At 40.9% G+C, this 21,133-nt stretch overlaps 1 protein-coding gene across 4 annotated transcripts in view; it reads right to left on the reverse strand.

Annotated features, from left to right (window-relative positions):
• GREB1L (GREB1 like retinoic acid receptor coactivator) overlaps positions 1-21,133 on the reverse strand; it is a 316,301-nt gene that overhangs the window by 100,362 nt on the left and 194,806 nt on the right. The gene's annotated exons all lie outside the window — the stretch shown is intronic.

A 21,133-nucleotide genomic window follows, 5' to 3' on the forward strand; every position in this document is an offset into this window, starting at 1 on the left:
TTTTTTTTTTTTTTTTTTTTTTTGAGACGGAGTTTCGCTCTCGTTACCCAGGCTGGAGTGCAATGGCACGATCCCGGCTCACCGCAACCTCCGCCTCCTGGGTTCAGGCAATTCCCCTGCCTCAGCCTCCTGAGTAGCTGGGATTACAGGCACGCACCACCATGCCCAGCTAATTTTTTGTATTTTTAGTAGAGACGGGGTTTCACGATGTTGACCAGGATGGTCTCGATCTCTTGACCTCGTGATCCACCCGCCTCGGCCTCCCAAAGTGCTGGGATTACAGGCTTGAGCCACCGCGCCCGGCCAATTTTTGTATTTTTTGGTAGAGATAAGGTTTTGCCAAGTTGGCCAGGCTGGTCTCAAACTCCTGACCTCAAGTGATCCACCTGCCTTGGCCTCCCAAAGTGCTGGAATTACTGTGAGCCACTGCACCGGGCCTCAAAGCCAGATTTTAATGAGATATATTTATCTGTATCTAGATGGGTTATCTTAAAAGTGTCATGCAAACTAACTCACTTAAATGTAGGAGAAAGCATTTTTCTCTGAAAGAAAGTGTTTGTTTTTTTTTTGTTTTGTTTTGTTTTAAATAAACTAGAATTAATTTACTGCAATACCAGGAACATCCAAAGGAAAGCTCTTTGGATTAAGAAAATATTTCAGCCCAGAAAAAACCACATGCTATTTCAGAGACAGGCTGTGGAAGAGAGAAAGACTCAAGCCAATTAGAGTTTTTCTAAATGAGTAGAGACCCCAAATTCCTGACTGCCCCAGCAAAACAGCTAGATCGGTTAACACAGGAAAGCATCAAAAGGGACTGTTAAATCTGAGAGTCTGAGGAGCATGTCCTAAGGGACAGGAGAATGGGAGAACATCAATAAGGAAATAAAAGACTTTAACGATACCGTAAACCAACAAAGCCTAACTGACATCAGTAGAACATTCACCAACTAAAGCAAAATATATATTGTTTTCAAGGGCACAAGGGAAATTCGCCAGGATAGACCATATGTTATACCATAAAACAAACCTCAATAAGCTTCAAAGAATTAAAATCATACAAAATATATTCTGTAACCTCAAGAGACTCAAATGAGCAATCAATAAAAGAACAAAATTTAAGAAAGTCACAAATTTATGAAAAATAACACACTCCTAAATAACCAATGGATCAAATACATCACAAGGGAAATTGTATATCATTTTAAAATAAATGAAAATTAGGCTGGGCACAGTGGCTCATACCTGTAATCCCAACATTTTGGAAGGCCAAGGCAGGTGGATTGCTTGAGGTCAGGAGTTTGAGACCAGCCTGGCCAACACAGCGACACCCTGTCTCTACTAAAAATACAAAAAGATTAGCCAGATATGGTGGCGGGTGCCTATAATCCCAGCTACTCAGGAGGCTGAGGTAGGAGAATTGCTTGAACCCGGGAGGTGGAGGTTGCAGTGAACCGAGCGCACCACTGCACTCCAGCCTGGGTGACAGAAGGAGACTCCGTCTCAAAATAAAAAAATGTATAAAATTAAATCAAACACAACATACAACAATTTATGGGATGCCACTAAAGTAATTAGAAGGAAATTTACAGCTGTTAACATGTATATTAAGAAAAAATGATCCCAAATCAATCACCTTAAGAATGATTCCAAGGCCGGGCGCGGTGGCTCAAGCCTATAATCCCAGCACTTTGGGAGGCCGAGGCGGGTGGATCACGAGGTCAAGAGATCGAGACCATCCTGGTCAACATGGTGAAACCCCGTCTCTACTAAAACTACAAAAAAAATTAGCTGGGCATGGTGGTGCCTGCCTGTAATCCCAGCTACTCAGGAGGCTGAGGCAGGAGAATTGCCTGAACCCGGGAGGCGGAGGTTGCAGTGAGCCGAGATCGCGCCATTGCACTCCAGCCTGGGTAACAAGAGCGAAACTCCGTCTCAAAAAAAAAAGAAAAAAAAAAAAAAAGAATGATTCCAAATAATAATCTTAAGAAACTAGAAAAAGAAGTGCAAACTAAACCAAAAGAAAGAAGAAGAAAGGAAGTAATAAAGACAATAGCATAAACGAATAAAGTAAGGAACAGAGAAACAATAGTGGAAATCAACAAAACCAGAAGTTTGTTTTTCAAGTGAATCAACAAAATTGACAAATCTTTAGTTAGATTGACCAAGGAAAAAAGAAGATATAAATTACTAAAATTAGGAATAAAAGAGAAGGCATCACTGGCAACCTTAAAGAAAAAAATTATAAACAAATGCTACGAACAATTGTATGCCATTGTTATAGACTGAACTGTCTCCTTGAAATTCATATATTGAAGCCCCAATTCCCAAAACCTTAGAATGTGACTGTATTTAGAAAAAGGACCTTTAAAAAGGTAATTATGATGAAATGAGGTCATAGAGTGAGGGCTTAATCTGATATGACTGGTGTCCTTATAAGAAGAAGAGACATCAGGAATATGCCCATATGCGAGGAAAGGCCACGTGAGGACACAGCAAGATGATGGTCATCTGCAAGTCAAGAAGAGAGGCCTCAGGAGAAACCAATCCTGCCAGCATCTCAATCTTGGACTTCCAGTGTCCAGGACTGTGTGAAAATAAATTGCTGTTGTTTAAACCACCGAGTGTGTAGTATTTTGTTAAGGCAGCCCTCATAAACTAATATAGCCATCAAATTAGTTAAATCTAATTAGAAAATTAGAGTTGGAATTGACAATTCTTAGAGCAGAAATGATCAAAATTGACTCAAGGAGACGGAAAAAATCTGAATAGACCTATAACAAGAGACTAAATTAGTTAAAAACAAAACCAAAAATAAATCCCACAATTATCCACAAAGAAAAGCCTAGTTCACAAGTCTTCTTAGTGAGTCCTATCAACATTTAAAGATTAATATTTATATAGAAAAATACAGCCACTATGAATGTGGATTTGACCCAATAACTTCTGCTTGCCTCCCCTTTCTCAAATTCTTTCAAAAGGTAGAAGATGAAGGAACATTTCCCAACTCCACTTCGTAAGGCCAATATTACCCAAAGACATCAAAAGGCTGGGTGCCATGGTTTGCACCTAAAATCCCAGCTACTCCAGAGGCTGAAGTGGGAGGACTACTTGAGCTAGGAAGTTTGAGGCTACAGAGTGAGCTATGCTTGAACCACTGCACTCCAGCCTGAGTGACAGAACAAGACCCTGTCTCAAAAAGAAAAGGAATAAAGGAAAAGAAGAAAGGAAGAAAAGAAAAGAAATAAAAGGAAGAGGAAGAAGGAAGAAAGGAAGGAAGGGAGGGAGGGAGAAAAGCTAGCTACAGAGAATAGTTTATGAAACACATGAATGTGTACATAAAAATGCAGTGGTGCATGCCTGTAAAATCCCAGCACTTTGGAGGCCGAGGTGAGTGGATCACCTGAGGTCAGGAGTTGGTGATCAGCCTGACTAACATGGTGAAATCCCCTCTCTACTAAATACAAAAAAATTAGCTGGGCATGGTAGCACATGCCTATAATCCGAGCTACTTGGGAGGCTGAGAAAATTGCTTGTACCTGGGAGGCAGAGGTTGCATGAGCTGAGGTTGCGCCACTGCACTCCTATATGGGCAACAACAGTGAAACTCCATCTCAGGGTGTGGGGGTGGGAATGCTCAACAAAATATTAGCAAATACTATGGCAGCATGTAAAAAGGATTATAGGTTGGCCCAGTGGCTCATGCCTGTAAGCCCAGCACTTTGGGAGGCTGAGGTGGGTGGATCACCTGAGGTCAGGAGTTTGAGACCAGCCTGGCCAACATGGTGAAACCCCATCTCCACTAAAAATACAAAAATTAGCTGGGCATGGTGGCAGGCACTTGTAATTTCAGCAATTCGGGAGGCTGAGGCAGAAGAATTGCTGGAACCTGGGAGGTGGATGAGCTGAGATCATGCCATTGCACTCCAGCCAGGGTGACAACATGGAGACTCCATCACAAAACAAAACAACAAAACAAAACAAAACAGGATTATATGCTATGACTAATTGAGATTTATAGCTGAAATGCAAGGTTGGTTTAACATACAAGAATCAACAAGATGTTATTCCATACACCCTATTAATGGAATAAAGGACAAAAACCACATGATCATCTCAAGGGACACAGGTAAAGCATTTGACAAAATCCAACACTCTTTTGCGATTAAAAACACTCAGTAAACTAGAAACAGAAGGGACCTTCCTCTACTTGATAAAAAGCAGCTACAAAAAACCCACTACTTTCAGTTTCAACACAAGAGGACAAAAGAAAAAAAAAGACAAAAACCCAAAATAACAGCAACCAAAAAAAAAAAAAAAAAAAAAAAAAAAAAAAAAAAAAAAAACCTGCTACCATCAGACTGAGTGGTAAAGATCAAATTGTGGTCTGGACCAAGATAAGAATGTCCACTCTTGCCACTTCTATTTAACATGTAAAAGAAGTTCTATCTAGTGTAATTAGGAAGGAAAATAAAATGTATCCAGGTTGGAAGGAAGAAATTAAACCACATTTATTTGCAGATGATAGGATCCAGAACATAGGAAGTCCTAAGAAGCCACTACAAAACTACTAGAGCTAATAAATGTCCAAGGCTCCAGGACAGAAGAGCAGTATTCAAAAATCAATTGTATTCCTATATAATTGCGATAACCTCAAAATAAACTTAAGGAAAAGCTTTCATTTTATAACGGCATCAGAAATAATAAGTACTTAGAAATAAATAGAACAAAAGAAGTTCAAAATTTACACTATGAAAACTACAAATCATTATTGGCTTTTTTCTTTTCGAGTCAGCGTCTCACTCTACTGCCCAAGCCGGAGTGCAGTGGCATGACCATGGCTCACAACAACCTCGACTTCCTGGGCTCACGTGATCCTCCCACCTCAGTCTCCCAAGTAGCTAGGATGACAAGCACATGCCACCATGCCCAGCTAATTTTTTTTTAATTTCTTGTAGCGATGGGGTTTTGCCATGTTGCCCAGGCTGCTCTCGAACTCCTGAGCTCAAGTGATCAGCCTGCCTCAGCCTCCTAAAGTTCTGGGATTACAGGTATGAGCCACAATATCTGGCCACAAAAGATTGTTGAAAGAAACTAAAGAAGACCTAAACAAATAGAGAGACACCCATGCTCACAGATCAGAAAGGTTAATATTAAGATGGCAATACTACTCAAACTATTGTAAAGATTCACAGTAAGCCCCATCAAAATTCCAGCTGGATTCCTTACACAAATTGACGAGTTAATCCTAAAATTTAAATAAAAATGCAAGGAACCCAGGATAGCCAAAAACAATCTTGAAAACGAAAAGCAAAGCTGGAGGACTTACACATCCCCATTTCAGAACTTCATACAAAGCAACCATAATTATGCAGTGTGGTGTTGGCATAAGGATAGACACACAGATCAAGGAAATAACATGGAGAGTCCGGAGATAAACCCTTACATTTTATGGGCAAATGAAATTTGACAAGAGTGCCAAGAAAATTCAATGGATTAAAAAAAATTAGTCATCTTAACAAATGGTTTTGTGACAACTGGATATCCATAGGCAAAAGAATGAAGTTGAACCTCTTCCTCATATCACATACAAGAATTAACCTAAAATGGATTATATATCTAAATGTAATAGCTCATAACTACAACACTCTTAGAAGAAAACACAGGAGTAATTTTTATGACCATGGATTAGGCAATGGTTTCTTAGCTGTAGCACTGAAAACACAAAAAACAACAAAAATAGATAAATTAGTCTTCATCAAGATAGATAGACTTTATGATTCAAAGGACACCATTAAGAAAGTAAAAGACAATCCACGGAATGAGAAAAAATATTTGAAAATCACATATATGATACAGGACTTGTATCCCAAATAAATTTTTAAACACTCTTATAAATTAATAATAGACAACCCAACTGAAAAATGGAAATTGATTTGTATAGATACTTCTTCAAGGACAATACGCAAATGGCCAATAAGCACATGAAAAGATGCTCAACATCATTAGCCACTGGAGAAATGCAAATCAAAACCACAACAAGCTACTACATCATACCCACAAAGATGACTATGATCAAAAAGACATTAACAAGTGTTGGTAGGGTAGAAAGAAATTTGAATCTTCACACATTGCTAGTAGAAATGTAAAATGGTGCTGCCACTTTGGAAAACAATTCCTCAAATGGTTATACACAGAGTTACCATATGACCCAGCAATTCCACCCCTAGGTTTGAAATGAGAGAGCAGGGAAAACACACATTCAACCAAAAACTTGTGCACAAATGTTCATAGAAGGACTGTTCATAATAGCCCCAAAATGGAAATAACCCACATGCCCATCAGCTGATGAATGGTGTTTATCCATACATTATATATTGTATGGATAAACATATGTTTATGCTTCAAAGGACATCATCAAGAAAATGAAAGACAACCCACAGAATGGGAGAAAATCTTTGAAAATCATATGTCTGATAAAGAACTTGTATCCCAAGGCCGGGCGCGGTGGCTCACGCTTGTAATCCCAGCACTTTGGGAGGCCGAGGCGGGTGGATCGCGAGGTCAAGAGATCGAGACCATCCTGGCCAACATGGTGAAACCCCGTCTCTACTAAAAATACAAAAAAATTAGCTGGGCATGGTGGCGCACGCCTGTAGTCCCAGCTACTCGGGAGGCTGAGGCAGGAGAATTGCTTGAACACAGGAGGCGGAGGTTGCAGTGAGCCGAGATCGTGCCATTGCACTCCAGCCTGGGTAACAAGAGCGAAACTCTGTCTCAAAAATAAATAAATAAATAAATAAATAAATAAAAAAAGAACTTGTATCCCAAATATGTATTTTTTAAAAACCTCTTAAAAATCAATAATAGACAACCCAACTGAAAAACTGAAAATTGATTTGTATCAACTTACCTATTGAAAAATTAAAAATTGATTTGTATCCTATTTTTATCCATACAACAGAATATTATTCAGCAGTAAAAAGAAATGAAGTACTGATACATACTGCAATATGGATGAACCTTGAAAACATTATGTCAAATGAAAGAAGCTAGTCGGGGGTGGATCCAAGATGGCCGTTTAGGAACAGCTCAGGATTGCAGCTCCCAGTGAAAGCGCAGACAGTGAGTGGATGCCGCATTTTTATTGCCCACAGACTAGGAAATTCCCAGATGGAGGAGCTCCACGGGTCACCAGAGCAGCTGATTTGGCCAGCGCGGCTGTGTGGGCCAGCATGGCTGCTTTGCTTCATGTGGCTGCTTTGCCAGTGCCCCGCGCAGCGGTTCTCCGTACAAAATACACTGGTCCGGGTGCCCTTTTGGCTGGCGATTGGAGTCACGGGAAGTCGCCCATTCATCTGTTTAAAAAGGGGACTGAACAGGGAACCAGGACAGTAGATTCTAGGGCAAAAAAAGCGCCACGAATCTCAGTGCTGCCGAGTCGCTGCATGGGAAAACACACAGATCCTGGCGCCTCTTCAACAGGTGACTGGAACACCAACTTAAAAAAAAAAAAAAGGCTCTGAAGCAGGGACCCAGGCGATCATGCTCGGCTGGTCCCACCCCCACAAAAGAACAGCAATCAGAAACTCTCTGGATTGAGAGTTTCACAGCAAGCGCAGCTGAACCCGGGACAGTCCAGCTCTGTGGGGGAGGGGCGTCCGCCATCACCAAGGCACTCCAAAACTACAGAGATAGCCAGCCAATGCTGAGGCAGCCTGCCATTGCCAAGGCAACCTGCCACTACAGAGAGAGTCGGCCATAACAGAGGTGGGCCACCATTGCCCAGGTAGTTCTAACTACACCCATATAAACAGGACTGCAGGGAAGTTCACTTGGCAGCTGGGCGGAGCCCACAGCAGCTCAGCAAAACCTCTACAGGCAGACAGTGACTAGGCTGCCTCCTTGCTGGGCAGGGCAGCTTTGAAGGAAAAAAAAAAGAAGGCAGCAGCATAACAGAAACTCATAAATAAAGCCCTAAATCCCTGGGACAGAGCACCTGGGAACAAAAAGCGGTTTATGAGTTCTGCTGCAGCAGACCTAAACATACCTGCCCAGGAGCTCTGAATGAACAATGGAGCTCACAGCTCAGCATTTGAGCTCCTATAAAGAACAGACTGTCTCCTCAAGCAGCTGCCTGACCCCTGTATATCCAAAGAGCCACCTTATAAAGGAGAGATCAGACTGACACTTGGCGGGTATCCTTCTGGGACGAAGATAGCAGAAGAAGAAAACTCGTAACAACCCTTACTGTTCTGCAGCTGCTGCACGTGATCCCCAGGCAAGCAGGGCCTGGAGTGGACCTCAGCAGACCTACAGCAGAGGGCCAGACTGTTAGAAGGAAAACTTAAGAAACAGAAATAACCTCATCATCAACAAACAGAACGTCCACTCAGAGACCCAATCTGAAAGCCAGCAACTACAAAGACGACAGGTGGATAAATCCATAAAGATGGGAAGAAACCAGTGCAAAAAGATGAAAACACCCGAAACCAGAACACCTCTCCTCCTACAAGGGATCACAACTCCTCACTAGCAAGGGAACAAGGTTAGATGGAGAACGAGTGTGATGAAATGACAGAATCAGACTTCAGAAGGTGGGTAGTAAGAAACTTCTGTGAACTAAAAGAACATGTTCTAACCCAATGCAAAGAAACTAAGAACCTTGAAAAAGATTTGACGAAATGCTAACGAGAATGGACAAAATAGAAAGGAATATAAGTGAATTGATGGAGCTGAAAAACACAACACAAGAACTTCGTGAAGCATGCACAAGTATCAACAGCCGCATTGATCAGGCAGAAGAAAGGATATCAGAGGTCGAAGATCAACTCAATGAAATAAAACGGGAAGGCAAGAATAGAGAAAAAAGGGTAAGAAGGAATGAACAAAGTCTCCAAGAAATGTGGGACTATGTGAAAAGACCTAATCTACGTTTGATAGGCGTACCTGAATGCGACGAAGAGAATGAATCCTAGCTGGAAAATACGCTTCAGGATATTATCCAGGAAAACTTCCCCAACCTAGCAAGGCAGGCAAATATTCAAGTCCAGGAAATACAGAGAACACCACAAAGATATTCCTCAAGAAGAACAACCCCAAGGCACATAATCGTCAGATTCACCAGGGTTGAAATGAAGGAGGAAATACTAAGGGCAGCCAGAGAGAAAGGTCGGGTTACCCACAAAGGGAAGCCCATCAGACTCACAGCAGATCTCTCAGCAGAAACCCTACAAGCCAGAAGAGAGTGGGGGCCAATATTCAACATCCTTAAAGAAAAGAACTTTCAACCCAGAATCTCCTATCCAGCCAAACTAAGCTTCATAAGTGAAGGAAAAATAAAATCCTTTGTGAGCATGCAAGTACTCAGAGATTTCGTCACCACCAGGCCAGCTTTACAAGAGCTCCTGAAAGAGGCTCTACACATATAAAGGAACAACCAGTACCAGCCACTCCAAAAACGTGCCAAATGGTAAAGAGAATCAACACAATGAAGAATCTGCATCAACTAATGGGCAAAGCAGCCAGCTAGCACCAAAATGGCAGTATCAAATTCACACATAACAATATTAACCCTAAATGTAAATGGACTAAATGCCCCAATCAAAAGACACAGACTGGCAAATTGGATAAAATGCCAAAACCCATCGGTATGCTGTATCCAGGAAACCCATCTCACATGCAAGGATACACAAAGGCTCAAAATAAAAGGATGGAGAGGATTTACCAAGCAAATGGAGAGCAAAAAAAAGCAGGAGTTGCAATTCTCATCTCTGATAAAATAGACTTTAAAGCAACAAAGATCAAAAGAGACAAAGGAGGACATTACATAATGGTAAAAGGATCAATGTAACAAGAAGAGCTAATGATCCTAAATATATACGCACCCAATACAGGAGCACTCAGATACATAAGGCAAGGTCTTAATGACTTACAAAGAGACTTAGGCTCCCACACAATTATAGTGGGAGACTTTAACACCCCACTGTCAATATTAGACAGATCAACCAGACAGAAAATTAACAAGGATATCCAGGACTTGAACTCAGACCTGGACCAAGCAAACCTAATAGACATTTACAGAACTCTCCACCCCAAATCCACAAAATATACATTCTTCTCAGCACCACATCACACCTACTCTAACATTGACAACATAATTGGGAATAAATCACTCCTCAGCAAATGCAAAAGAACGGAAATCATAACAAACAGTCTCTTACACCACAGTGCAATCAAGTTAGAACTCAGAATTCAAAAACTAACCCAGAACCGCACAGCTTCATGGAAACTGAACAACTTGCTCTTGAATGTTGACTGGATAAACAATGAAATGAAGACAGAAATAAAGATGTTCTTCAAAACCAATGAGAATGAAGACACAACATACCAGAATCTCTGGGACACATTTAAAGCAGTCTCTAGAGGAAAATATATAGCAATAAATGCCCATATGAGAAGCAAGGAGAGATCAAAAATTGACATCCTATTGTCAAAATTGAAAGAGCTAGAGGAGCAAGATCAAGAAAACTCAAAGTCTAGCAGAAGACAAGAAATAGCTAAGATCAGAGCAGAACTGAAGGAGATAGAGACACAAAAAACCCTTCAAAAAATCAATAAATCCAGGAGCTGGTTTTTTGAAAAGATCAACAAAATAGACAGACCACTAGCCAGATTAATAAAAAAGAAAAGAGAGAATAACCAAATTGATGCAATAAAAAATGATAAAGGGGATATCACCACAGATTCCACAGAAATTCAAACCATCGTCAGAGATTATTACAAACAACTCTATGCACATAAACTAGTAAACCTGGAAGAAATGGATAAATTCCTGGACACTTGCCTCCTCCCAAGCCTAAACCAGGAAGAAGCCGAAACAGATTCAATGCTATCCCCATCAAGCTACCAATGACCTTCTTCACAGAACTGGAAAAAACCACCTTAAACATCATATGGAACCAAAAGAGAGCCCGCATAGCCAAGTCAATTCTAAGCAAAAAGAACAAAGCGGGAGGCATCACATTACCGGACTTCAAACTATACTACAGGGCTACAGTAATCAAAACAGCATGGTACTGGTACCAAAACAGAGATATAGACCAATGGAACAGAACAGAGGTCTTGGAGGCAACACAACATATCTACAACCATCTGATCTTTGACAAACCAGACAAAAACAAGCAATGGGGAAAGGATTCCCTGTTCAATAAATGGTGTTGGGAAAGCTGGCTAGCCATGTGCAGAAAGCAGAAACTGGACCCCTTCCTGACACCTTACACTAAAATTAACTACAGATGGATTAAAGACTTAAACATAAGACCTAACATCATAAAAACCCTAGAAGAAAATCTAGGCAAAACCATTCAGGACATAGGTGTAGGCAAGGACTTCATGACCAAAACACCTAAAGCATTGACAACAAAAGCCAAAATAGACAAATGGGACCTAATTAAACTCCACAGCTTCTGCACGGCAAAAGAAACAGTCATTAGAGTGAAACGGCAACCAACAGAATGGGAAAAAATTTTTGCAGTTTACCCATCTGACAAAGGGCTGATATCCAGAATTTACAAAGAACTAAAACAGATTTACAAGAAGAAAACAAACAAGCCCATTCAAAAGTGGACAAAGGATATGAACAGATACTTTACAAAAGAAGACACACATGAGGCCAACAAACATGAAAACATGCTCATCATCACTGGTCATCAGAGAAATGTAAATCAAAACTACATTGAGATACCATCTCACGCTAGTTAGAATGGCGATCATTAAAAAATCTGGGCCGGGCGCGGTGGCTCAAGCCTGTAATCCCAGCACTTTGGGAGGCCGAGGCGGGTGGATCACGAGGTCAAGAGATTGAGACCATCCTGGTCAACATGGTGAAACCCCGTCTCTACTAAAAATACAAAACATTAGCTGGGCATGGTGGCGCGTGCCTGTAATCCCAGCAACTGTCGAGGTTGAGGCAGGAGAATTGCCTGAACCCAGGAGGCGGAGGTTACAGTGAGCTGAGATTGTGCCATTGCACTCCAGCCTGGGTAACAAGAGTGAAACTCCGTCTCAAAAAAAAAAAATCTGGAGCCAACAGATGCTGGAGAGGATGTGGAGAAATAGGAACACTTTTACACTGTTGGTGGGAGTGTAAATTAGTTCAACCATTGTGGATCACAGTGTGGCGATTCCTCAAGGACCTAGAAATAGAAATTCCATTTGACTCAGCAATCCCATTACTGGGTATATATCCAAAGGATTATAAATTGTTCTACTATAAGGACACATGCACACGAATGTTCATTGCAACACTGTTTACAATAGCAAAGACCTGGAACCAACCCAAATGCCCATCGATGATAGACTGGACAAGGAAAATGTGGCACATATACACCATGGAATATTATGCATTCATCAAAAATGATGAGTTTGTGTCCTCTGTAGGGACATGGATGAACCTGGAAACTATCATTCTCAGCAAACTGACAGAAGAGCAGAAGATCAAACACCGCATGTTCTCACTCATAGGTGGGTGTTGAACAATGAGAACACATGGACACAGGGAGGGGAGCACTACACACTCGAGTCATTTGGGGGGAAATAGAGGAGGGACGGTGGGGGTGGGGAGTTGGGGAGAGATAGCAAGGGGGGAGATGCCAGATGTAGGTGATGGGGAGGAAGGCAGCAAATCACACTACCATGTGTGTACCTATGCGACAATCTTGCATGTTCTTCACATGTACCCCAAAACCTAAAATGCAATAAAATAAATAAATGGAAAAAAAAAAAGAAAGAAGCTAGTCACAAAAGCCCATGCGTAACAATTATATAAAATGCCCAGAATAGATAGATACAAAGAAATAGAAAACAGATTTGTGGTTGCCAGCGGCTGAGGAGAGAGATAAAACAGGGAATGACTGTTAACAGATATGGGTTTTTTTTCTTAGAGTGATGAAAATGTTCTGAATTTTATTGCATAATTCTGTGAATATAATACTTAACATTTGAATTATACCTTTTTAAACTGAATTACATACTTTTAATTTTATGTATATAATTTTATTTTAGTTCAAGACAAAAATAAAAGTATGTCACTTTATTTTATTTTATTTGAGACAGAGTCTGACTCTGTCACCAAGGCTGGAGTGCAGTGGCGCAATCTTGGCTCACTGTAACCACCGCCTCCTGGGTTCAAGTGATTCTCGTGCCTCAGCCTCCCAAGTAGCTGGGATTATAGGCATGCACTATCCATGTCCACCTAATTTTTGTATTTTTAGTAGAGACAGGGTTTCACCATGTTGGCCAGGCTGGTCTCAATCTCCTGGCCTCAAGTGATTCGCCCGTCTCAGCCTCCCAAAGTGCTGGAATTACAGGCATAAGCCATTCAGCCTGGCCAAAGCTGTTACTTTAAACTATGTATAAAAATTATAAACCAGGGAAAATATTTGTAACTAATATCACAAATAATTACACTATGCACTACTGTCAACAGAGGCCAATAAGATTAAAAACAATTATAGTAAGCAGATGCTTTGTTGCCCTGCACTACATCCCTTTGGTCTACCTTTGATTTCAGCAGGGACTCTAGTGGACAGTTCTACATGAGCTCAGACTCCTGGGGACAGCATCCCACCTCAAAGCTGACATCCAGCTTCTTTTAGCTATTTGTCTCAGAGCCTTCTCCAAGGCCACAAAGCTCTCTCAGCCCTGTGTATGGTCCAGAAGTGCAAGAAAGTATAATGCTTGCAAGGCAATCTTAAATTAATAAGGTACATGAGAATAAATGTCTCAGGCTCTCATTCCTTTTTTTTTTTTTGTGAGATGGTGTCTCACTTTGTTACCCAGCCTGGAGCTCAGTGGTGAGATCATGGTTCATTGCAGCCTCGACCTCCTTGGCTCAAGCAATTCTACCTCAGCCTCATATGTAGGTGGGACCAAAAGCGTGGGCTACCAAACCTAGCTAATTTAGTTTTATTTTTTGCAGAGAGGAGGTCTTCCTATGTTGCCCAGGCTGGTCTCAAACTCCTGGTCTCAAGTGATCCTCCTGTCTTTGGCCTCCCAAAGTGCTGGGATTACAGGCATGAGCAATTGTGCCTGGCCCGAGCCTCTCCTTCAGAAGGATAATTCTTTCAGGAATTCTCGTGCTTCTTGGAGGATCTAGTGTACTCAAGCCTTTCTGTTTTATGGCAATTATGTACAAAAGACACTCTTATGTTGGCTTCCTCCTGCTTCCAAGAATCATTTCCCCAAAAACAACATGCACCCAAGTCCTTCCCTTAAGTTCTGATTCTAGCAGAACCCCAGCTATGATAACCAACAACTTAATAACTAAAGAATAAAGGCTATGAACTTAGAGTTTATAGGGAAAAATATGCAAATAGCTTTTAAACAAATGCAACAATGTTCAATGTCAATAGGGGAAATGCAAATTTAGAAAACACAGATTTGGTTGGGCATGGTGACTCACGCCTATAATCCCAGCACTTTGGAAGGCCCAGGTAGGCAGATTACAAGGTCAGGAGTTCCAGACCAGCCTGACCAACATGGTGAAACCCTGTCTCTACTAAAAATACAAAAATTAGCTGAGTGTGGTGGCATGCACCTGTAATCTCAGCTACTCAGGAGGCTGAGGCAGGAGAATCGCTTGAACCCGGGAGGTGGAGGTTACAGTAAGCCGAGATCGCACCACTGCACTCCAGCCTAGGCAGCAGAGTAAGGCTCTGTCTCAAAAAAAAAAAAAAAAGAAAACACAAATAGGCCAGGTGTGGTGGCTCACACCTGTAATCCCAGCAGTTTGGAAGGCTGAGGCGGGAAGATCACTTGAGGTCGGGAGTTCGAGACCAGCCTGAGCCACATGGAAAAACCCTGTCTCTACTAAAAATACAAAAAATTAGCCAGATGTGGTGGTGCATGCCTGTAATCACAGCTACTCAGGAGGCTGAGGCAGGAGAATCACTTGAACCCGGGAGGTGGAGGTTGCAGTGAGCCGAGATCACGCCATTGTACTCCAGCCTGGGCAACAAGAGTGAAACTTCATCTCAAACAAACAAACAAAAAACCACAGATTTTATTTTTTACCCATCAGATTCACAAAAATCCAAAAGTTCAATAAATAAACTCAATTAGTGAGCCTGCGGAAATATCTGTACAACCTGTTAGGACGGTAGTTTGACAGCATATATATAAATTACAAATAAGGCTGGCACAGTGGCTCACGCCTGTAATCCCAGCACTTTGTGAGGCCAAGGTGGGTGGATCATGAGGTCAGGAGTTCGAAACCAGCCTGGCCAACATGGTGAAACCCCGTCTCTACCAAAAATACAAAACAATTAGCTGGACGTAGTGGCACGTACCTGTAATCTCAGCTACTCAGGAGGCCAAGGCAGGAGAATCGCTGAACCCAGAAGGCAGAGGTTGCAGTGAGCCAAGATCAGGCCACTGTACCCTAGCCTGGGCAGCAGAGTAAGATTTCATCTCGGGAGGTGGGAGAGGGAAGAAATTACAAATGAGTATATGCTTCATCCAGCAATTCCTGGACGAGAATTTATATATATATATATATATATGCGAGAAATGATATATATTGAGGTTATTCATTTCTATATTGTTTCAAAACAACATAAATGCCTATCAATAGGAAGCAGGTTAAATAAATCACGGCATATCCAGATAGTATTTGACAGTAAAAAATTAATGAGGATGTTTTCTATTGATTTGGAAAGATCTTTAAGACACAGCATATGAAAAAGTGAGGTGCAGATTCATGCATACAAAATTTTGCCTTTGGAGTAAGAAAGTTGTAAAAATAAGATTTTGTATTTGTACTTGCTTGAATAGATATAAAGAAAATCTAGAAAATAGATAAGAAAAAGAATTCAGTGGTTACCTGCCTGGAAGGAGGCTGTAGAAATAAGGTGAGATAAAAGAAAAACTTTTTACTGTATATATACATATACATATATGAATATATTATAGATGTATGCATATACACATGCACATAGATATTTTTGAAATATGTAAGTGTTTCAGAACAGTTTTGATATTTGGGAGCAACCCCAAATATCCAAAATGTGATCCCCTGTCACCTTGCTCAGACACGAATTTGAACTACGGGGCTGTGAGGCCACTATACAGAACCTGGTGCCTAGTCAGTAAGCAGCTGATTGCTCAGCATCTGATCTCACCACGGCCTCATTCTCTTTACTAGTGATTTCATATCCATTTAAAGAAGAAACTTGTAAGCTCTGGAGGATTCACAAACTTGGAAAGTTCCTTAAGCAAGTCACAGCTTCTGCTCTCTATGTTGTGGTAGTTTGTAACTTCTTGTTTCTCCCACTAGGTTACAGTAAGCCCTTGAGGGCATTCCCAGCTCCTGGTACAATGATTGTCACAATGTGGCTAAAGAAATAAAATTGAAAAAATACCAAAATAATCTCCTTATCCTCTTTATACAATAGTTCAATTACTTTCTGTTGGCCCAAAATCACTGGGGGGAAACAATCTTCCAAAACATAGGAAGCCAATTATGCAGCCAGTAGAGAGACTGAATCTTGGTGTTGCCACTCACTACCAATAATTTCACCAATTATTAACCCTCCCCACAGTCTGTTTCATGATCTGCAAAATGGCACTAAAACCTCACAGTAGCAATGAACATGTTTAGCACAGAACCTAGAACACAGTAGATATTCAGTAAATGCTTTGCTAAATCTTGTTAAAGATTTTCCAGCTGGGCGCAGTGGCTCACGTCTGTAATCCCAGCACTTTGGGAGGCCGAGGCGGGTGGATCACGAGGTCAAGAGATCGAGACCATCCTGGTCAACATGGTGAAACCCCGTCTCTACTAAAAATACAAAAATTAGCTGGGCATGGTGGCGCGTGCCTGTAACCCCAGCTACTCAGGAGGCTGAGGCAGGAGAATTGCCTGAACGCAGCAGGTGGAGGCTGCGGTGAGCCGAGATCGCGCCATTGCACTCCAGCCTGGGTAACGAGAGCGAAACTCCGTCTCAGAAAACAGAAACAAACAAACAAAAAAAAACTACAAAAAATTAGCTGGGCATGGTGGCGCGTGCCTGTAATCCCAGCTACTCAGGAGGTTGAGGCAGGAGAATTGCCTGAACCCAGGAGGCGGAGGTTGCGGTGGGCTGAGATTGCGCCATTGCACTCCAGCCTGGGTAACAAGAGCGAAACTCCGTCTCAAAAAAAAAAAAAAAGTTTTCCAGATGACCAAGAGCTTAAGTCTTTATGAGCTCTCTTTTTGCCCTTGATGCCTGTACAAAATGTAGACTACAATTTGCTTCTTCCCTGGGTTAACTACAACATTAACGTGCAATTAATGTCCTAATGTAGACACCACATTTCTATTATTAACATGCAATTCATGTCCTAATGTAGACACCATATTTCTATTATTGCACTCTGAGCCTGCATTAGTTATGTCAGCCATAACTTTTACTTTGATTCAGTTAAATTAGCATTTAATTAAAATATAACATATTTACCCTCTAAAACTCATGTTACATCAGATATCTTCCTAATCCATTCTTATGCTGTTTCTTTTCTTTTGAGATGGAGTGTTGCTCTGTCACCAGGCTGGAGTGGCGACCACCATACCTGAATAATTTTTTTGTATTTTTCGTAGAGATGGGGTTTTATGATGTTGGCCAGGCTGGTCTTGAAAGCCTAATCTCAGGTGATCCACCCACTTTGGCCTCCCAAAGTGCTGGGATTACAAATGTGAGCCACCATGCCTGACCCAAAATATTAAAATTTTATTAAGAAATTTTTATTTATTTTATAAGAGATACTGGTTTAAATTTTTCTTCTCGTGATATTTTTGATTTTATTATCAAGGTAATTCTGGTCTCATAGAATGAATTAGGAAGTAATCCATTTCCTTCCATTTTGAGGGAAGACTTTGTAAGGAACTGATATTATCACTTCTGGCTGGGTGTGGTGGCTCACGTCTGTAATCCCAGCACTCTGGGAGGCTGAGGCAGTCAGATCACTTGCGGTCAGGAATTTAAGACAAGCTTGGCCAACATAGTGAAACCCTGTCTCTACTAGAAACACAAAGAAATTAGCCAGGCACGGCGGTGCATACCTGTAACCCCAGCTGCTTGGAAGGCTGAGGCATCAGAATCACATGAACCTGGGAGGCAGAGGTTACAATGAGCTAAGATCCTACCAGTGCACTCTAGCCTGGGTGACAGAGTGAGACTCTGTCTCAAAAACAAACAAAGATAATATCATTTCCTAAAATGTTTGGTTGAATTTATCAGAGAAGCTATCTGGGCATGGAGTTTTCTTTGAGGAAGGATTTTAACTATATTTTCAGTGTATTTCATAGATATGGGGCTATACAGATACAGTACCTGTTTCTTCTTGTGTAAGCCTTTATATTTTGTGTCTTTCAAGGAATTTATCTCATCAAATTTGTCATAAAATGGTTCCTAACATTCCTTTATTATTCCTTTAATATCATTTGAATCTGTGTTGATGCCATCATCTCATTTATTTCCAATACGGGTAATTTGTATCTTCTGGTTTTTTTTTTTTTTTTTTTTCTTATCAGTCTAGGTAGTTTACAAATTTTGTTGATTTTTCTCAAATAACCAGTTTCTATTATTAATTTTTAAAATTGTTTTTCTAATTTTCTATTTCGCTGACTGCTCATTTGGTCTTTTTTGAGACAGTCTCGCTCTATCGCGAGGCTGGAGTTTCAGTGGCGCGACCTCGGCTCACTGCAACTTCCGTTTTCCGGCTTCAAGGAGTTCTCCTGCCTCAGCCTCCCGAGTAGCTGGGAATACAGGCACGCACCACCATGCCCGGCTAATTTTTTGTACGTTTTTAGTGGAGACAGGGTTTCAGCCTGTTGGCCAGGATGGTCTCAATCTCTTGACTTCGTGATCCGCCCGCCTCGGCCTCCCAAAGTGCTGGGATTGCAGGTGTGAACCACCGCGCCCGGCCTGATTTGGTCTTAATTTACTTCCTTTTTCTTCTTCTGGCTTACTTTGGGTTTAATTTTTTCTTTTTCCTTTTTTTTTTTTTTTTTTTTTGTTTTGAGAGAGGGTTCTCGCTCTGTCGCCGCTTTCTTTGGGTTTAATTTTTTTTTTCTTTTTTTTTTTTTTTGAGACGGAGTCTCACTCTGTCAACCGCTCATTATACTTAGGCTGGAGTACAATGGCTCGATCTCGCATCACTGCAACCTCTGCTTCCTGGGTTCATGCAATTCTCCTGCCTTAGCCTCCTGAGTAGCTGGGATTACAGATGCACACCACGACATCCGGCTAATTTTTTGTATTTTTAGTGGAGATGGGGTTTCACTATGTTGGCCAGACTGGTCTCAAACTCCTGACCTCATGATCCACCCACCTTGGCCTCCCAAAGTGCTGGGATTACAGGCATGAGCCACCGCCCCGGCCCCTAGTTTCTTATGGTAGAAGCTGAGTTCATTTATTTGAGACCTTTCTTTTTGTCTAATATAGATTTTAGTGCTGTAAATGTCCCTCCAAATACTGCTTTAGTGGCACCCCACAAATTCTGATGTTTTCATTTTGATTCAATTCAAAACATTGCTATTTTCCTTTTAATTTCTTTTTTAATTTCTCTTTTGAGCTATGAATTATTTAGAAGTGTATTATTTGGTTTCCAAATATTCAGAGATTTTTCCCCAGAGATTTTTCTGTTGTTGGTTTACAATTTAATTTCATTTTGGGTAAAGAACATACTTTGTATGATTTGAATCCTTTAAAATGTATTAAGATTTGTTTCCTGGCCCGTAAGTATGATGTCATGTTTATTTCTGTATATAACATGTCTTTTTTCTCTGGCTTGGTAAATATGCTACATGAACTTAAAGGAGAATGTGTATACTGCTGTTGTGGGGAAGAGTGTTCTAAAAAAGTCAATTAGATCAAGTTGGTTGATCAAATTGGTTCAAATATTCTAAATCCTTACTGATTTTCTATCTACTTGTTTGATCAATTACTGAGACAAGGGTGTTGAAATAGCTGGCTATAATAGTAAATTTACTTATTTCTCAAAATAATTCTATCAGTTTTTGCTTAATGTATTTTGAAGCTTTGTTATTTGGTACATAAATTTTTAGGATTGCTTTGTCCTCCTAATTATGTGACCCCTTTGTCAATTTGAAATAATCTCTTTAACTTCTGGTAATATCCTTTGCTCTGAAAATATACTTTGCCTGATACTAATATAAGCACTCAAGCTTCCTTTTGACCCATGTTAGCACTTCATATGCGTTTTATTATTATTATTTTTTTTTTACCATTAATCCATTTGTGTCTTTATATTTTAATTGTATTTCATGTAGGCAGCATAGAGTTGGGTCCTACTTTTTTATCCAATTTGATAATCTCTGCTGTTGAATTGGATGTTTAGATTATTTACATTTAATGTGATTCTTGGAGTTTATCATCTTGCCATTTACTTTCTACTTGTTCCATCTATTCTTTGTCCCCCTTTTCCTCTTTCAGACTTCTTTTGGATTAAGCAGATATTAATGACTTATTTTATCATTTTGTTGCATATTACTTAAAACTCCTGGTTATTTTCGTAGTTGGTTTAGGGCTTTTAGAGTACAGTCAGTCCCCTATATCCACAGGTTCTGTACCCACAGATTCAACCATCTGTGGATCAAAAATGGTTTTTTGTTTTTTTTTTGAGATGGAGTCTCGCTTTGTAGCCCAGGCTGGAGTGCACTGGCGCGATCTCAGCTCACTGCAACCTCCGCCTCCAGGGTCCCGGTTCAAGCAATTCTCCTACCTCAGCCTCCCAAGATGAAAAATATTTCTTAAGGCTAGGTGCGGTGGCTCACGTCTATAATCCTAGCACTGGGAGGCTGAGGTGGGCGGATTACTTGAGGTCAGGAGTTCAAAACCAGTCTAGTCAACATGGTGAAACCTTGTCCTTACTAAAAATACAAAAAAAAAAAAAAAAAGGACGGGTGTGGTGGCAGGCACCGGTAATCCCAGCTACTTGGAGGCTGAGGCATGGGCCTGCAGTCACAGCTGTTTGGGAAGCTGAGGTATGGGAATCACTTGAACCCAGGAGGTGGAGTTTGCAGTGAGCTGAGATTACACCACTACACTCCAGCCCGGGCAACAGAGTGAGACTC

The sequence above is a fragment of the Sapajus apella genome, unplaced genomic scaffold, assembly GCF_009761245.1.
Source record: "Sapajus apella isolate SASKATOON/1434 unplaced genomic scaffold, GSC_monkey_1.0 scaffold29, whole genome shotgun sequence".
Classification (NCBI taxonomy): Eukaryota; Metazoa; Chordata; class Mammalia; order Primates; family Cebidae; genus Sapajus; species Sapajus apella.